This window comes from Leptinotarsa decemlineata, unplaced genomic scaffold (genome assembly GCF_025532065.1).
Source record: "Leptinotarsa decemlineata unplaced genomic scaffold, Ldec_3_MD MMD2_tig00026314_RagTag_RagTag, whole genome shotgun sequence".
In the NCBI taxonomy this organism is placed as follows: domain Eukaryota; kingdom Metazoa; phylum Arthropoda; class Insecta; order Coleoptera; family Chrysomelidae; genus Leptinotarsa; species Leptinotarsa decemlineata.
Window position 1 is genome coordinate 15,992,501 of NW_027412684.1, and position 20,636 is coordinate 16,013,136.

Sequence of the window (20,636 nt, forward strand, 5' to 3'; positions counted from 1 at the left end):
AACAAGCCATTTTAATTAAATTTCCTCCATTCACTATATGAATATTCCCTGAAAGCTCCCCTCTCTCATAATTAAACAAGACACACGTCACCCAAGCTGAAGGGGAGAGAATTTCATAAATTTGATCAGCAGTTAAAATCTAACAACCTCGGTTTAACAACAGACTAATTGCTATGGTAGGCTGAATTTGCCGGGAAGTGAAGTGTCATTTCTTGCGCAGAATAGATAATGGATACGGGACGATTGGGGAGCTTTCATGAAGACACCATTTTGCTCCATCTGGTAATCAAACCAATATAAAAAATCCTTATAAAAACAGCCTATTCATCAGAGTTTAAAAAAAATTCCATCATACTCCAAGAACAGTAATACCACACTATGGGAACTTGAGGGTAATCTTTGGGAAAGAATATTATTTCTAAAAAAAATGATTTGGTAGTAGATGAGAAATTTCGAAACGAGTGAGGAAAACAGCAATGAATATATTGAGAATATTCATGAAGGGAATCAAAAAAGACCATTCACAGAAAAACGACGAAAAGCTAATCTACATTTTCATATATCGAGAATTCTCAGAGTTGAATTACCCAAAGAGTCGAAACCTTGTCTTGTCTCGTCTCATAATTTGTTTAATTTTTAATCATCTTAACCAAGTCATCAAACTTCAACATTTTATCTGAAAGATATATTATTGGTCCCATCTATATGATATTTCACCAAATCAGGTGTTCACGATGAGTTTGAGCAATGAATTTTTTTTCTGTGACGGGAAAAAAGTTTGATTTTATCTCTTTTATCTCTGATGACAGGTAACAAAATGTCACTTTTCATGAAATTACTTTTTTCCCCGGTCCCTGTGGAAAAAGTGATGAGTACTGGTCTGTAGCACCTACACCAAACACCCTGTATATTCAAAAATTATATCAAAATATAGCTCTCATGAACTCCTAAAACTTTTGTATGAAACATTTTTGTGTATCTCCTTCAACAAACCAGATATTGCCTGTCACATAAAATGTGGGACACCCGGTATATATATATATATATATATATATATATATATATATATATGACAAGACTCAAAAACAACAATGTGTAGAGATTTTCACAGCATCACGGAAAAGTACAGATACAGAAGTACAGCGAGGACACCCTGTACATGTATTGAAACCCACAGGCTTGACAGGAAACAAGTACGAAAGAGTGGGAAATATAAATTCCAAGATTTGTGTACCAAAGTTCATTAAATGTCAAAAATCGGACAACTGATATAGGTTATAAATAAATGTCAGAAGAAATCTAATTGATATCTGTTATGAAAAATTGGAAAATAAATAATAAACTAATTGTAAATAGTTAGGAATGGTGAAATATTTTAAAATTATTGTTATAGACTATTTCCTTAGATACGGACATCAAGTGATGCTTTTGAAAAATATGTATAGTTAGACATAACTGAGGTTAACCGTTTAGGTACAAAATTGTTAAGTAAAGATGAATCTAAATTTAAGAACAAATGTGAAGATCATAGAATATATAGTTTTTTTGATATTGAAGTTGAAAATTTGTAGTTATGAAAATTGAGAGGTGGTAACTAAGGAAAGTAAGAGATTTTCAACTTTTTTGTCAAGAAAGGAATTCTTCTCAAGGTGACGAAGGTGAACACCACGTAAAATTTTCTGTCTCCAGAAATTTAAAAAATATTATAAAGTAAGTTATAAATAGAATATAATTGTATTGTATACGGATAATTAAAAGTGACTAAAGTAAGGGCCCACCTGATAAGTCAAATTTCCACGATCCAGCTCCAAAGTTTAGAAAACTCACACCACACTCACCAATATTGGAGGAAAACCAGGTATTTACCGATTCCCTGTTAAATAAAATATGTGCATATATAGAAGAAATTGTCCAAGAATGAAATAACAGAACAATTGAAAGAAACTTTGAATCCAGAAATTTCGTTTGCAAACAAATCACAGTGACCCTGAATAATCAATTGACATTTTACACAAAGAGTGCGTTCAGATATTCACACTGAATTAGTTCGGTGTAGGTTTGGAACATTTTTAGAATTTTCTCTTTTGGTAATTTATATATTTTTGAATTCAACATTTCTACATTTGTTATTAAAATTGTTCTACATTTTCTGAAATCAGTTATGTCTTTTTCAAATTTCTTCACAGGAACATCTGCAAGTAAGATCAAATTTGGGTAAGTAATCTTAGTAAGTAAAGGTATAAATTTAATTTTTCAATATTGAATCGTCGTTTTTCCCGTCACAGAAAAAAATTGTTTATTATACACGGGAAAAATATTAGATTTTAGCTCTCGGTTTTTTGTCTCCCTCTGCTTCGCGTCGGTAACACAACCTCAAGCTAAAATCTAATACTTTTTTCCCTCGTATAATAAATAACTGTTTAGATAATTATGTATTCCAATACAGAACCTAGACAACTCTAATATAATTACGAAGGTATTGCTTTTTGATTTTACCTTGAGTTTGCAACTTTTGTAGCACCCTTATGTTTCTTAATATATAAAATGTATTTGAACATGGAAGATATTCGAGAAAAATATTTTTGGGGGTCTTTTTAAACATAATAGAATCCAAAACAATGCTTTTCAGAATTTTTGTGCGCGCCAATTTCAAAAAAAGGTTTGAGGAATTTGGAACTGGTTTTCATTAATGTGTCGTGGTAAGATTCACTTAACATTTGGTGTTCCATTCATACCAATCGGTTCGTAAATATAAAAGCCTTGTCAATTTGAAGAAATACGACAAATATTTGTAGGTAAAAATACTATGAAAACATTCTTGAATTGATTTGGCTGAAGCTGTAATTATCTGCATTTATATTTTGTTAGACCTACAGCAATGACTTTAAATTAAAGTCAACGAATTCTTTCACGTTTCCAAATGAGTAACCGCAGTTTATGAAACGAAAAATCCGCATTCATTCTGCAATTTGTCAAACCGACACGAAATCGAGTGTCCACTTTGATTCTCTTTGAACTTCTGATGGGGACTAAAACGTGGACAAACACTCATAAATGACTGAAATTAATATTGGAAGCAATGCGCGGAAACCAACATTAATATATGCGACGGCTGCTTGAAAGAAGGAGATATAAATAGACAGCCCGTCGCCAAGTTAAATATGAAAGCGAATCCAACATAAACATCATTTTTCAATTATTTCTGTTACGTTCAACCGAGCATTTACTGTAACGACAAAAATATTAAACTATGAATAACTGAAGAGTGTTCGGCTTTGTCAATTTTGTTGTACCGGTCACTGAATGTCGGGGATAGTCCAGTTAATGACTGTTTTCCCATACTTACCTATAATTTTTGCCAAACAGCACCATTACTTATACAATTTTTAATTAAAATCTACTCATCTTCTACTTCAAAATTGACCCTGTACCGAAAGATGATTTTTCCTTGAGGAAGAATTTCATCTTCGGTTCGGAATGGGTAGATTGGGTAATCTAAAAGTTTCAATTTTTCAACCAATAATCCTATATTTTCAGACGGTTTTTCGCGAATAACTAAAAAATATGTATTTGAAACGAATGTTAGGGTTAATGGTATCTGTAGATACAATACAAATGAAGTAAGAGCTTGTTAACAGATTCAAAGTGAAGTAACCAGATCATTTCCAATGGAAAACTCAGAGACTATTTTTAGAGGTGCTTGAAAAAAACCTTTATTTTCCTCAGAAAATTTTCCCATCAACAAAACTAATCGCCTAATTACCTCTCCAATTGAAAATAATACTTAACACTTCATAATTCACATCATTAATGTCTTTGTAATATACTTTTGAAGTTTAACCGGTTGAAAGTATACAGTTTTGAAAAGGAAAGCATCTTGAAGTGAAAATGTTTTTTGTAACTCAGCAAAAAATTGGATTCCCCTATAAATAATTCAAAAAATATTGATGAGACAAAAAATATAGCTGTTTATATTTATCAATGCTTCAATTCATGGTTTTGTCAGTTATTTTGAAGAAACATTTTTTGTAAAATTACCACTTTTCACTTCAAACTCAGTATTTTTCAAAACTAAGCACTTCAAATGCTCAAACTTCTAGAGCATATTACAAATTCAGGAATTAAGTGAATTGTATAGTGATTACTATAATTTTCAATTGGGGTGGTAATTAGGGAACGATTTTCACATTTTGTCGTCGCCAAAAACATAGGAACAAACATTATTTTTGTCATGCCTCACTTAGAAAAAAAAATTGAAGGTTCCTTCTAACACCACAAAAAAGCTTTCATGAGTTTCCCCCGATTGTTTTTTGTTTTCTCCACGTCAAAACTTTCAACTTTGGACAAATGCGAAGCAATTATCATTTTGCATCAGATCTACAGAAATAATAAACTTTTTTTTTGGTTTTTTCTTAGGTGACACTTTTACTAAGAATGATTTTTTCGACAAACTGCTTTTTGAGTTATTCGCGAAAAACCGTCTGAAAACCGCTTGAAAAATCAACCTTTGGACCCGCGAATAAATAAAAAAATATCTTTTATTTTTCGGAAAAAAATGTATAGACTGAAAGTTACTTGGAATTGGCCAATGGATCTATTACTGGAACCATTTTCAATAAATCTTTCGTCACCACCATGCTACGATATCTTTAATTTATTAATTCATTACGTATTATCATTTATTCTTGAAATTACCATAAGATTGAGCCAAACTTTACTTTACATACATATAATAAGCATTACTGAACGAACTATCTATTTACCCTTCCCAAAGCCCTAGAGAAACTGTTTGTCATCTACCCTATTATCATCGTCATCACAGTCATTGTCGAACAGTTTATGCTGCTGAAATAATTAGCCAATTAATATGAAAAACAACAACAAAACAATGAAAAATTCAGAATCATGGTTGGTCTCCTCTGCTAGATAATTTCATTCCAGATAATAACTTCATCCCTATTAACTACAGGCTATGATCTTTCCTTACGAATATGCCATCTAGAGGTTCAACAGAAAGTTAATTCATGAATAACAAAGGTAACTAAGACTTTCCATAATAGTCTGTTGCAAAGCAAAGCTTCGTCATTGACCACCTAATAAGTTGAAATCAGAACCTAAACTCCTATACCAGACAACGTTGTTTCGACTCGCCATAGACCTCATCAGTAATGCTAGGCTGATCCATGAATGCATTACCTCTTTACTGTAACCAAGTATGAGAACAATTTCTCAATTTAACAAACTAATCAATAAGAAAAGTTATCGACTAATTTTTTTAAAGATTATATAATGTAATAACTTTTTGGATATTTCTTTTAGATCACCTTCATGAAGATTATTCATCAATTTGGTTGAATTTTTGGTTTGTGCAAGGTAATATGCCAAGATAATTTGGTGAATAGTTGCTCATATTTCTAAAAGAACATTTCTGTTATTCTAGCAAAATATAGTTGATTTATAATGTGATATAGGCTATCAAAATATTTACAGTGTCTCCTATAGTAATGAAAACGATACCCACGGAATATATTAGTCATTTTTGTGGAGAAAAAAACATCGTTTTTGATTCTATTTGACATTCAAATTCGAAAGTATTTGAAAAATCCTTGATTGCAATGTGTTCATATATTTTATAAAACCACAACACGTGTTTCGTTAACGATTGCTCCTTCAGATGTGTTCCGTTCGATGAACAGAAATATTTATTATCGTTCTCAGAATCTATACATCCCGTGGGATTGATGCATTTCAAAAAGTTCAGCCTAATCTCAACGACAGAATTACTGTGGATGGGACTTCTCCACTATCGATTTTCGACTTCGTAACCAGAAACAAACTTCCAGGAATCCGCATTCCTCTCGTTTTCTTATCTAAATAAATCTCCTGAAAATTATGTTGACACGGGACGATTATCTTTATTTGTATAACTTTAAAGGAACGGAGTAGGCACCTATCTCGAGACGTTTCAGGATATTGTCAATCATTGTTCGATCTGTTTACAAAGTCTTGACCGCGATTCTGTTGCTCCTTCTTCTTCTGTTCGATTGTTTTCCTTTCAAATACTCAGAAACAAATTAAATTTTCGTCGTTCCGGATTCGATTTTTATGGTAATTCTGTTTTTCCAACTAGAAAACTAATTTTATTCCGGGAAAAATAAATCGAAAATGTTTTTAGTGCGGGTAATAAATGGGGTGGAATGATAGCTTCTATAGTTTTGAATATCTTTGCTTTATTTTCTTTACATTGAAAGGAATGAAATTTTCTTGAAATTTCCTACAAAGTATAATGACTAGAGTGTTATATTCAGCTAGAGACTGCGATGTTTTTGATATGAAATTCTTTGAAATACATTTTTTGAAGGAGTCATTTCTTCTGGAAGTTTTTAAGGTTTACTAACATTTCAAATATTACCACTGCGTAATATAAATAACTGAAGAGTCCAGTTAGTAAATAACTTACCAATTGAATAAATTTTGCCAATATATATAACTGAGCAACCACTCAATTACAAGTAGAATTGTTTTATTAGGTATGCCGCAAGGCTCAGTTCTTGGTCCGTTCTCATTAATAATTTACCATATCAAACCTTTCCATTTTGAAATGATATAACTGTTTACAACTCAGATTCAAATCAACATCGAGGAATTCATATGGTTCAAACAAAATTGGTGAATGATTGAAATCTGATAACTCGGTTAGAAACCGCAAAACCGGGATTAATAATTTTTTAACATTAAAATAATGGCTTTACGTGAACCTACTTTATATCCATTTTTTAGTCTTATTGAAGTAGATACCAATCTAGATATGTATATTAGATGTAAGAATTTGCATAATCACCCAATCAGGAATAGTACCTTGTCAAATCGATCGAGTTTATCATCCAAGAATTTCATAAACTTCAATTTTTACAAAAAAGTACCAGACTCCAAAAATCTCAATTCATTTGAATTTGAACTAGCTGTTAAGCTGCTGCTGAAAAACAGCTTTTACTGTGTTTTTGTGAACTGTTATGTGAACTGAGTGAATAATTTTAATATTCACTTTGCTGGATGATCACATTTTCATGTATAGGTATGATGTTACATCTATCTTACTTTTACATACTTGTTTTTTGTGCTGTACGAGTATGTATGTTTTATTATTACCTATGTATATTACATGTATTGTAGATTTGGGCTTGTGTGATGAACATTGCTCAGAAAACACTAATGAATCTATTCTATTTTTTTACCAGTGTCATGCTCGAGGCGACTGAGACTTTTAGATTAGATGCACACAATTCAACGCGTTGCGTTGTACGGACGTTGTACGGGCGTTACACACGCTATACGAGTTCTTGGTTTTGAGGGATATTGAATCTGTTGTGAGGAATGAGAAGTGCCGAATTCATTGGAACTATTCATTTCCCAGCCACAGGTTAATGCAAGCTAATAAACTTATGTATCAAATTGGGCTGTTCTTGTCGAGGAGTTTTCAACTCCGGGTAAAAGGAATGTTGATCGAATGGTGGAGGAAAAACAGATGAACTGGGTCGTTGGTGGAATAATACTCTTTCCATTATCGTACCTCAAGATAATAACGACTTGCCACACTAAGGCAGAAATTTTGTCATTTTTGACTCATTATCTGCTTATGATGATTATACAATATCGGAGCATAAAATACCATAAACCTTTGTCTATGAGTTTTCTCATGTAGTGGTATTTTAACTGATCTTCAGATATGAATGATTCGTTGAAAAACGTCTATTTTTTTGAATGTATCATTTTCGAAATGAGTTCTGTACCGTTTGTAAACTATTGATGTTATTCATTCGTTTGGATGTGTATATTTCTCGATGAATGTTACAGGTTCGGATTTCCATTGCCAAAATAAATATATTAGAGAACTATGATAAAAAAATTAAGTTGAAATGAATGAAATATTAGAATTATTAAAAATACTAGAAATAACCAGACCAAAATCTTTGAAAGAAGTAGTTAAAACATGAAATATGAATGAATTAGGAAAGGAACATGTAATTTGTAAAGAAAAGCCATTTTTTGAGACCTGATATGAAAATGATATAAAAAATGGGCCAAACAATTCGAATTCCAAACATATGCAAACTATAACAAAATATGAAGAAATGAAAAATTGAAAATAAAATAATAAAACCAATAGAAAAACGCAAAATATTGAGAAATGGTAAAAAAAAACTGAGAAAAAAGATTTACTTCACCTGTGCGTTTTCAGCCACCATTTTTTAGACAACGGAAGCCCAGAAAACTATAAGCTTATAATTGAATAGAACGGGCTGATACTTGATGAAAATCCACATCAAAACTTATTAATACAGTTTATTGTATGATTTATAGTGGAAATCATACAATAAACTGTATTAACGAGTGTCCGATTTCCAAATCCCATTAAGAATTTTACCTCAGTGCTTGTGCATCCCTATAAAAAACTCTAGGCTTCACCTCTCGCGAAAATCAAACAGCGAACCTCATCGCCCCTGGGAGTAAAAAATTTTGGGCTACACTGGTAAGAACATTGTTATAATCCGCACTTGTACTATGCCACCCATCATTATCACTAATATTACCGTACTGTTGATGAAAAGTGAAACAGACTTACATAAACAACTCTACGGGGCGCGTAAATTGCTTTTCGCAACATTCAGTATTATTTATATTTCCAGTAGAACAACAAGCATCAGTGCTTGCAAAAAATAGAGCCAATTAATGATACCACAATAACATTTACATTCGGGACGTGACAACTGTAGCTCGATACTCAGTTAGTGCAGGGCCGGACTCTGACTTTCTTGTTTTTTGGTACTTTGAATACGGCGATTTCCACTTCTTTTTTTTAGGTACAAAACACAAGCGTATCTCCGATTTGTACCTTTCTTGGTTGAATCAAATGTGCCAAGTTACTTGAACACTTTCCTTGAAAATATCTATAGAAGAGAGATAAATCTGCAACCTTCATTCGATGTTCCAGACTATCAAGGTTGCAAATGATGTTCGCGTCTCCATTCAGGCGGATGGCTCCAAACAGGAGAACAATATTCCAAAGGAGGTTTGATCTGAGCATTATAAAGCAGCAAACGTTGCTTAACTATTTACAGTTTTCTGGTGCGGAACAGTGTTCAAAGCTTTCGAGAAGCAGCCTTTGCAATTCCAGCGACATGATTGTGCCAAGACATTGGTTATTATTTCAAATACCAACAAACTTATCGCAGCAGGAAGCGGAAAGGTGTGTCTTGACATTATTTCATCCGATTCGGAGACATTTATGTTTTTGGAGAAAATCGATGCCTGGGTTTTTATGGCATTGAATTGAACCTGGTTACTTTCACCGTAATTGGAAATCACTTCTAGATCCTCATCAAGATATGCAACCTCCTGCTGCCGGTGAAGATGTGCATCCGCAGCCAAAATCCTGGAATCCAAATGGAATGTGCTGTCGTCAGCAAAGCAATAAGCAATAATTTCAAAAACTGCAACCTCACTATTGGATCTCCACAAACTTTTTTTGAAAAAATACAATCACAACATGTTTCGCTAGCACAGTAGCTTTTTCAAGTGTATGAAGCTACTGTGCTAGCGAAACATGTTGTGATTATACTTTTTCAAATAAAGTTTGTGGAGATCAAATCGTGAGGTTGTAGTTTTTGAAATTACTATGGATCTTCATCAAGTAACGGCCGAATCAATCAGAAAAAAACAATAAGTAATATATTGGATTCTTTTTTATTCCAATATGGGATTTTCAATGGCAACTTTACAATTAATCACTTGATTCAGTTTTGAAAACTTCTTTTTTCAATTAACCTTCAGATCATAGACATGACAATATGGACTGCCCGTTATATCACTTTTACATACATTCCAATGCGTATCCCATACATTTTCGAAAATGACGTCACTGCACAAAAACGCCATCAGTAATGTGGGTTGCATAACACTAGATCTTTTTTATTTCTTCAAGTTTTGAAAACTTCTTTTTTCAAATAACCTTCAGATCATAGACATGACAATATGGACTGCCCGTTATGTCACATTTACATACATTCCAATGCGGATCATACAAATTTTCGAAAATGACGTCACTGCACAAAAACGCCATCAGTGATGTGGGTTGCATAACACTAGATCTTTTTTATTTCTTTAAAACAATTAATGACTAGCAGTCATTAATTGAATAGCAGTCATTAATTGTGAAGTTTTGAAAACTTCTATTTTCAATTAACCTTCAGATCATAGACATGACAATATGGACTGCCCGTTATGTCACTTTTACATACATTCCAATGCGTATCACATAAATTTTCGAAAATGACGTCACTGCACAAAAACGCCATCAGTAATGTGGGTTGCATACCACTGACCTTTTTTATTTCTTTAAAACAATTAATGACTAGCAGTCATTAATTGTGAAGTTTTGAAAACTTCTTTTTTCAAATAACCTTCAGATCATAAACATGACAATATGGACTGCCCGTTATGTCACTTTTACATACATTCCAATGCGGATCACACAAATTTTCGAAAATGACGTCATTTCTTCAAATGACGTAATTTCTTCAAAGCTAAGTGAAATAAATTGATGGATGTAGCCGTTACTACGTGATAGAACATCATCATAAAAAATGAGAATTGAATCTTCCTTATGCGTCCGAGGGCTAAAAAATGTTTTTATACCACTTCCATTTGTTATTAACGTTATTACAGTTCGTCCTACTGGGGTATTTTCAAACGAATACAATAAATGTTACTTGTGAAGCACTGTTTGGAACCTTTGAAAGAGAAAGATCTTCCTCTTGAAGATGATCACATAGTGATCGAAACACGTGTCGAGGTGTTAAAATAACGGTTTGGTGTTGGGAAAAAACTATCCTTGTTGGACGAAACTGCAGTAACATTAGTTACAAATAAAAGTGGTATAAACACTTAGGAAGTTTCAATTCCCATTTTTCACCAAGTGAAATATTTACCATTCTTGATAAAATTGAAAAGTTGATAGAGAAATGCTGTTGCTTATTCAATTTTGGTATTACAGTACTTTTGCAGCCTAATTTTTTCATAAGTCTTCATTTAAATTGGGGTTTCAATAAAATTGTACCGACCCTGATTCCTCTGCCTATATAGGACGATAACGTTTATAATAATCAGCTAATTTTGTTCTGACGCAAAATAGTAATGATTTGAACTCATTAAATGTTACACTAATTACGAGCAGATAAGGATAAGCCAGATCTCAATGGAAATAGCCTGCGGGTTGTATCATTATTGTGTTTTTGAGTGCAATGAAAAAACCGACACATGCAATATTATATGTAAAAGGGATTATGGATATTCATTAAACGAAACACATTAATTATGCGATTTCGTGATTTTCTAATGTTAGTTATGAAAATTACATGCATATAATAACACAGGCATATAATAATATTAATTGGACAAGTTCTGGTTGTTTACTTGATCCGTAAGATAGCCCAAAAATTATTTAAAATAATTTTCATACTAGTATCGAAAAAACATTCAATGTATAACTCTGATGGTGACGATTTTTTGTTTCATGAATAATTATTTGATATCACGACACACACCTTGGAGTGCTCATGATATGAGAGGTATAGTTTCTTTTTCTTAAAGAACAATTATATTGTTTCAGGCTAATACTTCAAATGGATTTTTCAGTACTTGAATGGGACTACGTTTTTTACATTCCAATCAAATAGTCACTTTCATGTTTGGGTTATGAGTAATGTTTTTATCTCATTTGCCAATAAAAATTTTCAGATGAAGTTTTATTCCAGAATAACGACCGATACCGAAATAAAATACTGCTTATCTACAATGAGAATTTTCTATGAAAAATGCTGATTTTTTGCGACAAAAATGAATTTGCTTCAAAAGTTATAAAGTCTTTCTATTTCTAAGTTCTGTCAATAGTTTCCCCGAGAATAGTTCGCAATTTTTTCTGAAGGAAGGGGTATTGCAGCAAGTAAATGAGTACTCTTTTAAGTTAGTCCAAGCTTTCGGAAAATTTTATTTCTATCATCAGGGAAACTACAATAATATAAATTTTACAGTAAAACCAAAAATATTACATGCTCAAGACTTACATCTTATGTGAGGGTGGTTACATTGATGTTCAAGAAGAAATGATGAGACATTGGTGAAGATGAAACTTGATATACAATTCTGAATGATTTATATATATATATATATATATATATATATATATATATATATATATATATATATATATATATATATATATCAAGATATATATCAAGTTAGTAAGTACTTTTTATCTATTGTTTTACAATTTTGCTTCAATGTTATCAATTTATTGTAGATGTGTTGATAAAGGGAATAAACATTCTCGAAAGCTCGACCATATAAGTGAACAAGTGGTACTATTATATATATATATATATATATATATATATATATATATATATATATATATATATATATATATATATATATATATATATATAATAGTACCACTTGTTCAAAAATAGCATTTGACTTTTCATTATTATATGCGAGCGCTTTCTATAGCAGAGTGTGCTATCATTTTCATGGCTTTACTCAAACTGAACGTTTTATCTTCTTGTTTGTTCTTTTATACGGTTAGATCGCCTTAGTGAATTTGTTATACGGATTCCTTTATTGACTTGTTTTATAAGTTTGATGTTTTCTGGTGGGGGAAAGTTATGTTTGGTTTGTATGGCGTTATACCTTTGGATCAGTTTTTTCTTGGTTTGGCTGATATAGAAATTGTTGCAGTCCGAGCATTGTATGCTGTACACTCCGTTTAGGTTTTTGTCTTCTGCAAATGGCTTTATCAAATAACAAACAAAATATAAGCGAATCGCTGAAAACAACTTCCATAATAGGAAGGGGGAAACAAAATAATATAACTTTACTTCTTTACTTTACCTTTACTTCTTCATCTTTTAATACTCATTTGTATCAAACAAAGTATTATGACCTGTTGGGCACGGTGTTCCACAAGGTTCAATCTCTGGGCTCCTGCTCTTTGTTATTTAGGTATGTCAATGACATATGTAATTATATGTCTCCCTATAAGTCCATTCTCCATGCAGATGACATAACTTTAAAATATAGCGATCAATCATCTAACATTCCACAAGTAATGGAAGAAGCTGAAAATCTAGCAAATTAATTGAAGTTGAATAGTGACAAAACTCAAAATCTTGAGTTCACCACTGTAGGTTCAGCTAACAAAAGTGTAAAATTACTTGGTATACTCTCGACAGTACTCGATTGTCCTGTGGTAGTTTGTGAATATCCCTGTTATCATAGGTGAATATTTATTTGTTTATATGTACGTAGGCAACCCCTGTGTTCCTTGATATTTTAAAATTTTTACAATTTAATTTTTTGTTTTATATGTTTATTTAAGAATGCCTACACACCTGACTTACTACAAACATGAAAATAAACATGAATAAACTATTCTATTCTATTCAATTATATGAATCTCCATTACATCTGAATTCATCGGTTATTTCTTACTAAAAAATCTCGTAACAACTGTGCACTCATAAACCTGAATGTCAGATAAATAAATCCATTCATAAGAGTATGTAAAATATGAGTTTGCGCTCACGTAGATTAAATATAGTTGTTCATTAAATATAATTCCCTATCTCGACCGGGTTTTAAAAATAACCTTCGAAAAGATCATCAGTGTGTCATCCGTCTATCATAAATTTCGTGTATTTCGAAACTCCCACATAAATATTTGTCGCCACTATGAAAATATCATAAATCCTCAACATCCCTGAGACTTCAGTATGCGTTTTAGGGGCGTAAGAGACTGGTATTTTTATTTAAACAGCTGTAAGAGTCATTTAGCAAATTAAGAAGATTATCTCAGAAACTTCAGATGACAAGTGGATACAAAAGTTGGGATGCTGGCAGATGTTGACTTTGGTGGCATTAAAAACCACCCACTTAGCGGAATTAGGTTCTTAGAGATATTTGAATGCGTTGCCTTGCACAAATTGGATGACTTGTAGATGTGCTGAACATTGAATTTTGAAGGTGTTTTCAATTGGGAACGGGCGTACCTGAGTTTTTTTGTATCTGATTTCCTTTGACACTTATTCATGCAGATTCAAAAAAATGTTCTGAAAAAACTCATAAATAAAATAAATCAGTTGCTTTGTTGATCACTCCTTTGATATGTGAATCAAAATAAGATAATGGAACTGAGTGCTCAAGAAAATGTAAATGATGACGCTCGCCTTGGACGCTTCAACACATCAAAAACTGATGAAAATGTTGAGAAAGTGAAGAAAATTTTTATGGACAATCATCGAATCACTATCAGAGAAGTTTGCTCAAGATGTCGGCAAATAGGTTGGCTCATGCCATGCAATTTTTTCAAAAATTTTGGGCATGTGGCATGTGATATCGAACTTCGATCCAAAATTGCTAAATTTTGACAAAAAAACCATAGCATGAGTACTGTCATCATCTGGCAGGAGTGCCAGATGATGACAGTACTACCAACTGATCGCCCAGGAATTATTGAATGACGTAAACGGCGAACCAGACTTTCTGAAAAGAGTCATAACTGGTGACGAATGACAGTTATGACAGAAATCAGAGTCTAAGATCAAAAAGAGTACGCCAAGTTCGATCGAATGTGACAGTTTTGCTCAGTGTTTTCGTTGATTACCGTGGTGTAGTGCACCACTAGTTCTTACTACATGGTCGTACGGCTTTTGCATCACCACAATGCACCTGCTCACTCGTAATTGCTTCTTCGTGATTTTTTGGTCGAAAACAACACCATGGTCATGGTTTGGCCATGGTATTTGCCAGATTTGGTCCCCTGCTCCTTTTTACTGTTCCCAAGATTGAAAAGACCCATGGAAGGACGATGTTTTGCGACTATTAAGGGAATAAAAACCAATTCGCTAAGAGAGCTCAAAGACATACTAAAAAATGCATTTCAGAACTGTTTCGAAGGTTGGGAAAACGCTAGCACAAGTATAGTATGCCTTAGAGAAACTACTTTGAAGGAGACATAACAAGATTTGATGAATAAATATTTTTTGAGAAAAATGAAAATTCACCTCGTACAATAACTCTCCCAAGCGTTTTCATTTATGTACGGAACACTTGAGAAAACTATTGTATAATGAAACACATGTTGCGGTTTTGTAAACCGTCTAGTGAAAATGTCACAAAAAATTGTCACTTGAAGAAATAATTTTTTTGATTTCGAAAAGTTTTTTCTGTGGATCAGAACGAAATTTTAGGAGAGTGGAAATAAGAAAAAAGTCATCAAATAGATGTAATGGAAAAGAATTGAATGAATTTTATTGAATAATTCTGAGCAAAACTTTTAAATCGTTATGAAATTTTTTTTACATACCTCAGTGCTAATCAACTGCTCGAAAATTGATTTTTTTTGTTTTTTACAGGTGAGTGACTGGACCAGAAGTGTACTCAGGAAATATGTGTTAATTTTCAAACGATATATTAAGGTATGTACTTTTGTTTGAAGGTGATTGACAATGTTTCATGATGAATTTAATTCTTTCACACTTACATTGTCTGATATTATATAAAATGATTTGAAATCCCTGGAAGAACTAATAAAATATTATAATTGTTATTTTCAGCTATTCGTTTTTTAATTCTTCTTTTTTATTAGTTCTTTCAGGGATTTCAAATCATTTTATATAAAATCAGACAATGGAAGTCAGAACTAATAAAATTCAAGTTATGTAATCATTTACCGAAATTAGCTCAGATGTGAGTTTTTTAAATACAAAAAATAATTGAGGCTTTTTAAAACAATTTTCTACGAATCATTGAGTGATAATGGATTATCGAGTTGGAGCACTAACAGTCTTGTATGAATGTTTCAATATAAAGTGAAATATCGTTTAAATTTGTTGTTTAGTTTTATGTTCTTGAGCACGATATCAGATAAGTGACAAAAGTAGATGTTTTTGACAAATATATGCCAAATCCTGTAGTATAGGATGAATAGGAAAACATTATTATTTGCAACAAAATTCGAAATATTATTATTTAATAATTTTTGATATGGTTGATGGTCTCCGTTCCGAATAATCTATTTTTCAAATCTCTATTTACAGAAACACAACAAAAATTCAATATTTTAAACTAGAAGGGCCTAGTACAAGTTTTGTGACAAAAAATCACAGATATTTGTTTAATCTGCAGTTTATTTTTCTGAATTAATTTCAGTGCAGCCTAATATCTACATTTAATTTTCAACAGAATTCAAAATTTAGTCGTTTCCAATCATTTGTTTCGATATACAATTGATGTTCCATGTGTTGGAGATTTTTCAGATATTAAATCAACATATAACATTTTGTTCCATATCTCTGTTTATCAATGAACTCTTTTATTTGGTAAAATTTGTGAAACAATAGAGTGAACATATTAACAAAAATTGTTATCTCCGCGTTTCAAAAAACTGAAGAGTTGGCACCTGCGCACTCTGAAACCAATATCGTAAAAGTGATGCAATAAAACCACAATATTTCAAGAGCCTTCATATAATGGTAAATTTCGATAAAAGTAATTTATCTGAGAGGTCCTGTGCCTGTTCTGTGTTGTCTGAGGAGAGTGCTTCATCGACGCTCCTCTAACTCACAAGGATATTTCCAATTTAGTTAAAAGGCCTGGCCGTTTCGTTAACTTCGATTCTTTATAAGAATCGACACTTATAACGGTCGAATTATGGGCTTTATTAGATTACCGCTTTTAAGTTATGAACCCATAACTTGAATTAAAATTACTCGGAAGAGATTATCCGGGAGGCTGGCAGACTCGAATAATAAACCTTGATCTGCTAATTGATGTATAGGATTTGTGAAAATTCGTTCCTTTTTGCACGAGATATGCTTTATACACTGTTTCCCAATAAAAAAGAGTAATGAATGCTCATTACAAATGTAAAACGCTAACACAGTGCTAAAACAAAATTTTGTGACATCGTTACGGTTTGCCACAGCGATAATAGGAGGTACATCCTATATGTGTATCGCAAAAGGGTCGCAAACAATAGATTTTATGTGCTTTCAGGTCGATTTATTACTTGCAGTGGCGTGCATTTGGGTATTTAATCAAAAATACCTGTTAAAACTAATAGCTAAGTTTATTCACTTATATGCAATCGATATCATATTTCGAATCGTAATTAATATGTTTACTCATTTGAGAAGATGTTTGTTATGAGTAGAAATCATGATGTAAATCATTTGTAAAAACCATGATGAAACACAAACCTATACCTATACAGTGCTTTTCTTTAATGTCCCCCCCTTTTTTGAAACGGGTCAACTCAAAAAATTGAAATTTGGGATAATGAAATCAATACATGAATACTTTATTTTGAAGTAAAATTGACAGATGAATCTTTCAAGATGACGACTGGGCGCTATCTGGAAAAAAAATTAAATAGAAAGGGGGTCCTGTGCTACATCAGTTTGAAGCTCCTGACAAATGCTTCACAACCCTAGAATATAAAGTCAATACCTTCAACTAATACAAAATGGCGGAACTTTTAATAATTGCCTGAATAGGTACATTGACATTTAACTACATAATATGAGGTAATAAGCTTAAGGTCAGTTCAGAAGATGCTCGAAATGGTTGCCTTGAACTTCTTGATTATATGAACAGCCTATCCGATATTTCACGCCAAACATTTTCTAACACAGTAACAATATCTCTACAAATATTTATTATTCTCTGCTGCATATCCAATATTCAAGCAGGTTCAGTTTCGTACAACTTTTGCTTCGAATATCCCTATAAAAAAAACCAGAGGTGTCAAATCTGGCAAGTGGGCTGGCCATTCTGTACGACCTCGACGGCCAATCCAACGACCGGAAAAAGTACTGTGGCGGTGTTCCATCTTGTTGGAATACAATATCCATATCGAATTCATTAGCATTCGCTTCGACGATTTCAGTGATGAGAGGGTGAACAGTAGTTTCTATCATATTCAAATATAGTTCCCTTGTTGAATTTTAATTAATAAATAAAGGTCCTACAATATGGTTTCCCAATATTCCTGCCCAAACGTTTTTTCTGGATATTGGGTATGTGTTTCCCAGAAAACGTGAGGGTTGGTGTCACACCAATATTGGCAATTTTGTCTGTGAACATTGCCATTTAAAAAAAATGTACATTCGTCACTAAAACAAATATTGGGGAGATAGGTAGGATGCCTTGCAATGGTTTCCGTCATGATTTCGCAGAATTCTGTTCTTCGATCAGGGCCATCTTCAGTTAATTGGTGTACCATTTTGAATTTGTATGGATGATACCTATTCCTCTTCAAAAGTCTCCACACGGTAGAAGCAGACACCTCACAAACATTCGCGACGGAATAAGTAGACTGTTCAGGATTTACTACCATCTCACCAATTATTTGCACTTGCTGTTCTTCCGGAATGGACCGATGACCTGGGGGCTTTTTGTTATGTACATTACCAGAAGTGGTGAATTTGGATACAAGTTTTCTCAAATATTTTCTACAGATAGGACGATTCGGAAACGCTCATTGAAAATCGTTTCGGTCTCGTGAAAGTTACGCGTCGCACCGTAAATATCACCATTCATTACCAATGGTCAGAATAACATATTTTTTGTATCCGAACTGATCAATCTAGCTTCATCAAATTTTCACAGTCTATGTATGCTGATGATAATCAGCACAAGCCAAAATACTATTTCTTGTTTAGGAATATCGTGATAATCATTGGAGTGGTTATATTCTATTTTATATTTGGAGATAAAAGTAATTAGATTGTTCGACAAATTTTTCTGCTTTATATTTTTCTATAGCCTATGAAAAAAAGTTACTTCGTCCAGCTTGAAAGTAAAATTTCATCTATGCGCAATACTCATTTTCGATGAGATTTAGCCAAAATCCTTCTGAAGCTTCAATCATTATGTCACGCTCTTCCCAACCAGTTAACGTCATCAAATAATTTAATGAATCATACTTCATGGTCATTGGAAATTTTAATTGTATTACTTATTGGTATTTGAGATAATATTCAAATGAGCACAATAATGCAAGTTTATGTAAGAAAACATTGTCCGGTATTGATGAAATTCCTGGTCTTGTTATAAAAAACGTTGCCAAAGTAATTTCTGAGCCTTTGACTCATATAGTTAACTCCACTTTCATAGAGGGGAGGTTTCCTGATATACTGAAAATGTCAAAGGTTTTGCCAATATATAAAAATATGGGCTCGAGATCTGACTGTGCATCTTACAGGCCTATATCGCTACTTAGTCAGTTTTCTAAGATTATTGAATACTGTTTCTATCAAAGATTATATGATTACTTTGAATCATTTAGATTATTTTCTTCTAGTCAGAATGTTTATAGAAGACATAAATCCACAGTTGGTGCAATTGATCAACCCATTAAACATGTGTTGGAAATCTTGGAAAACAAACAGCAGACTCTGGGGTTATTTTTTGATTTGAACAAAGCTTTTGACCTCGTTGACCATGACATACTGCTACACAAATTGCAGTGTTATGATATACGTGGCCCTGCATTGAATTGGGTTAGATCTTACCTGACTGGCCGTAGTCAGCTGGTCTGTGTGAATGGAATTGACTCTGTAAGTAAATGTATAGTAAGAGGGGTACCTCAAGGCTCTATTTTGGGACCTCTTGTATTTTTGGTTTTTATTAATGACCTCCCGAAATTTTGTTCGAAAGCTTCCATTACTATAATTTTTGCGGATGACACTAACATCTTGGTATCTGCGAAAACTATGTCCGAAGTAATTGTCAAAGCTAATGAAGTTACTAATCAAATTGAGGAGTGGTGTTCTACAAATGGCCTGCTGCTAAATTCTGCCAAATCTCATATGCTCAACTTTGTTACTAAAAATATAACTATTGATAAAAGCTATTTGTTAAGATTAAATAATGAAACTTTACATCAAGTTAATTGTATTGTTGATAATTGTTGAGTATTGATATTGATAATAAACTTACTTGGAGGTTCCATGTTGATAGTGTCAAACTGAAGCTCAGTAAACATATATATTTACTTCGTAGGCTGAAACAAACAGTCTCTTTTTATGTTCTCATGCTTTTATATCACAGTTTAATTCAGTCAGTGATTCCTTATGGTCTTGAACAGAGGGGCTTATCAGCTAAGGCTGATGAAGTGTTTGTTATTCAGAAAAAGGTAATCAGAATTCTGGCTGGAATCTTCAAGTGCAAACTGCAGGCCATTATTCATTCGCTATAGTGTATTAACAATGCCTAGTTTGTATATCTACCAAACTCTGATATATATATATATATATATATATATATATATATATATATATATATATATATATATATATATATATATATATATATAAGAAACAATATTTCAATTATTCCTGGAAATGAGCAAATCCATGAATATTTCACCCGAAATAACCCTCAACTTTATCAGCCTTATAGTAGATTGACAGTATCGAAGAATCACCCCATGTGCTGTGGGGTTAAACTATACATATAATAAGCTTAATGATGACATTAAGTCCTCAAACATCAACGTCTTCAAAAGGCAGCTCAAG

The 20,636-nt window shown here is 32.6% G+C and overlaps 1 protein-coding gene across 2 annotated transcripts in view; it reads left to right on the top strand.

Annotated features, from left to right (window-relative positions):
• The window catches only part of LOC111502538 (LIM domain only protein 3), a 175,946-nt gene that overhangs the window by 42,185 nt on the left and 113,125 nt on the right, over positions 1–20,636 (top strand). Inside the window, exon 2 of one of the 2 annotated variants that reach the window (XM_074181467.1) lies at positions 15,471–15,533. The exons of the other annotated variant lie outside the window; for it this stretch is intronic. The gene's annotated coding sequence lies outside the window, so the exon portion shown is untranslated. The remainder of the gene's footprint in view (positions 1–15,470; positions 15,534–20,636) is intronic. 2 annotated transcript variants of the gene reach the window in all.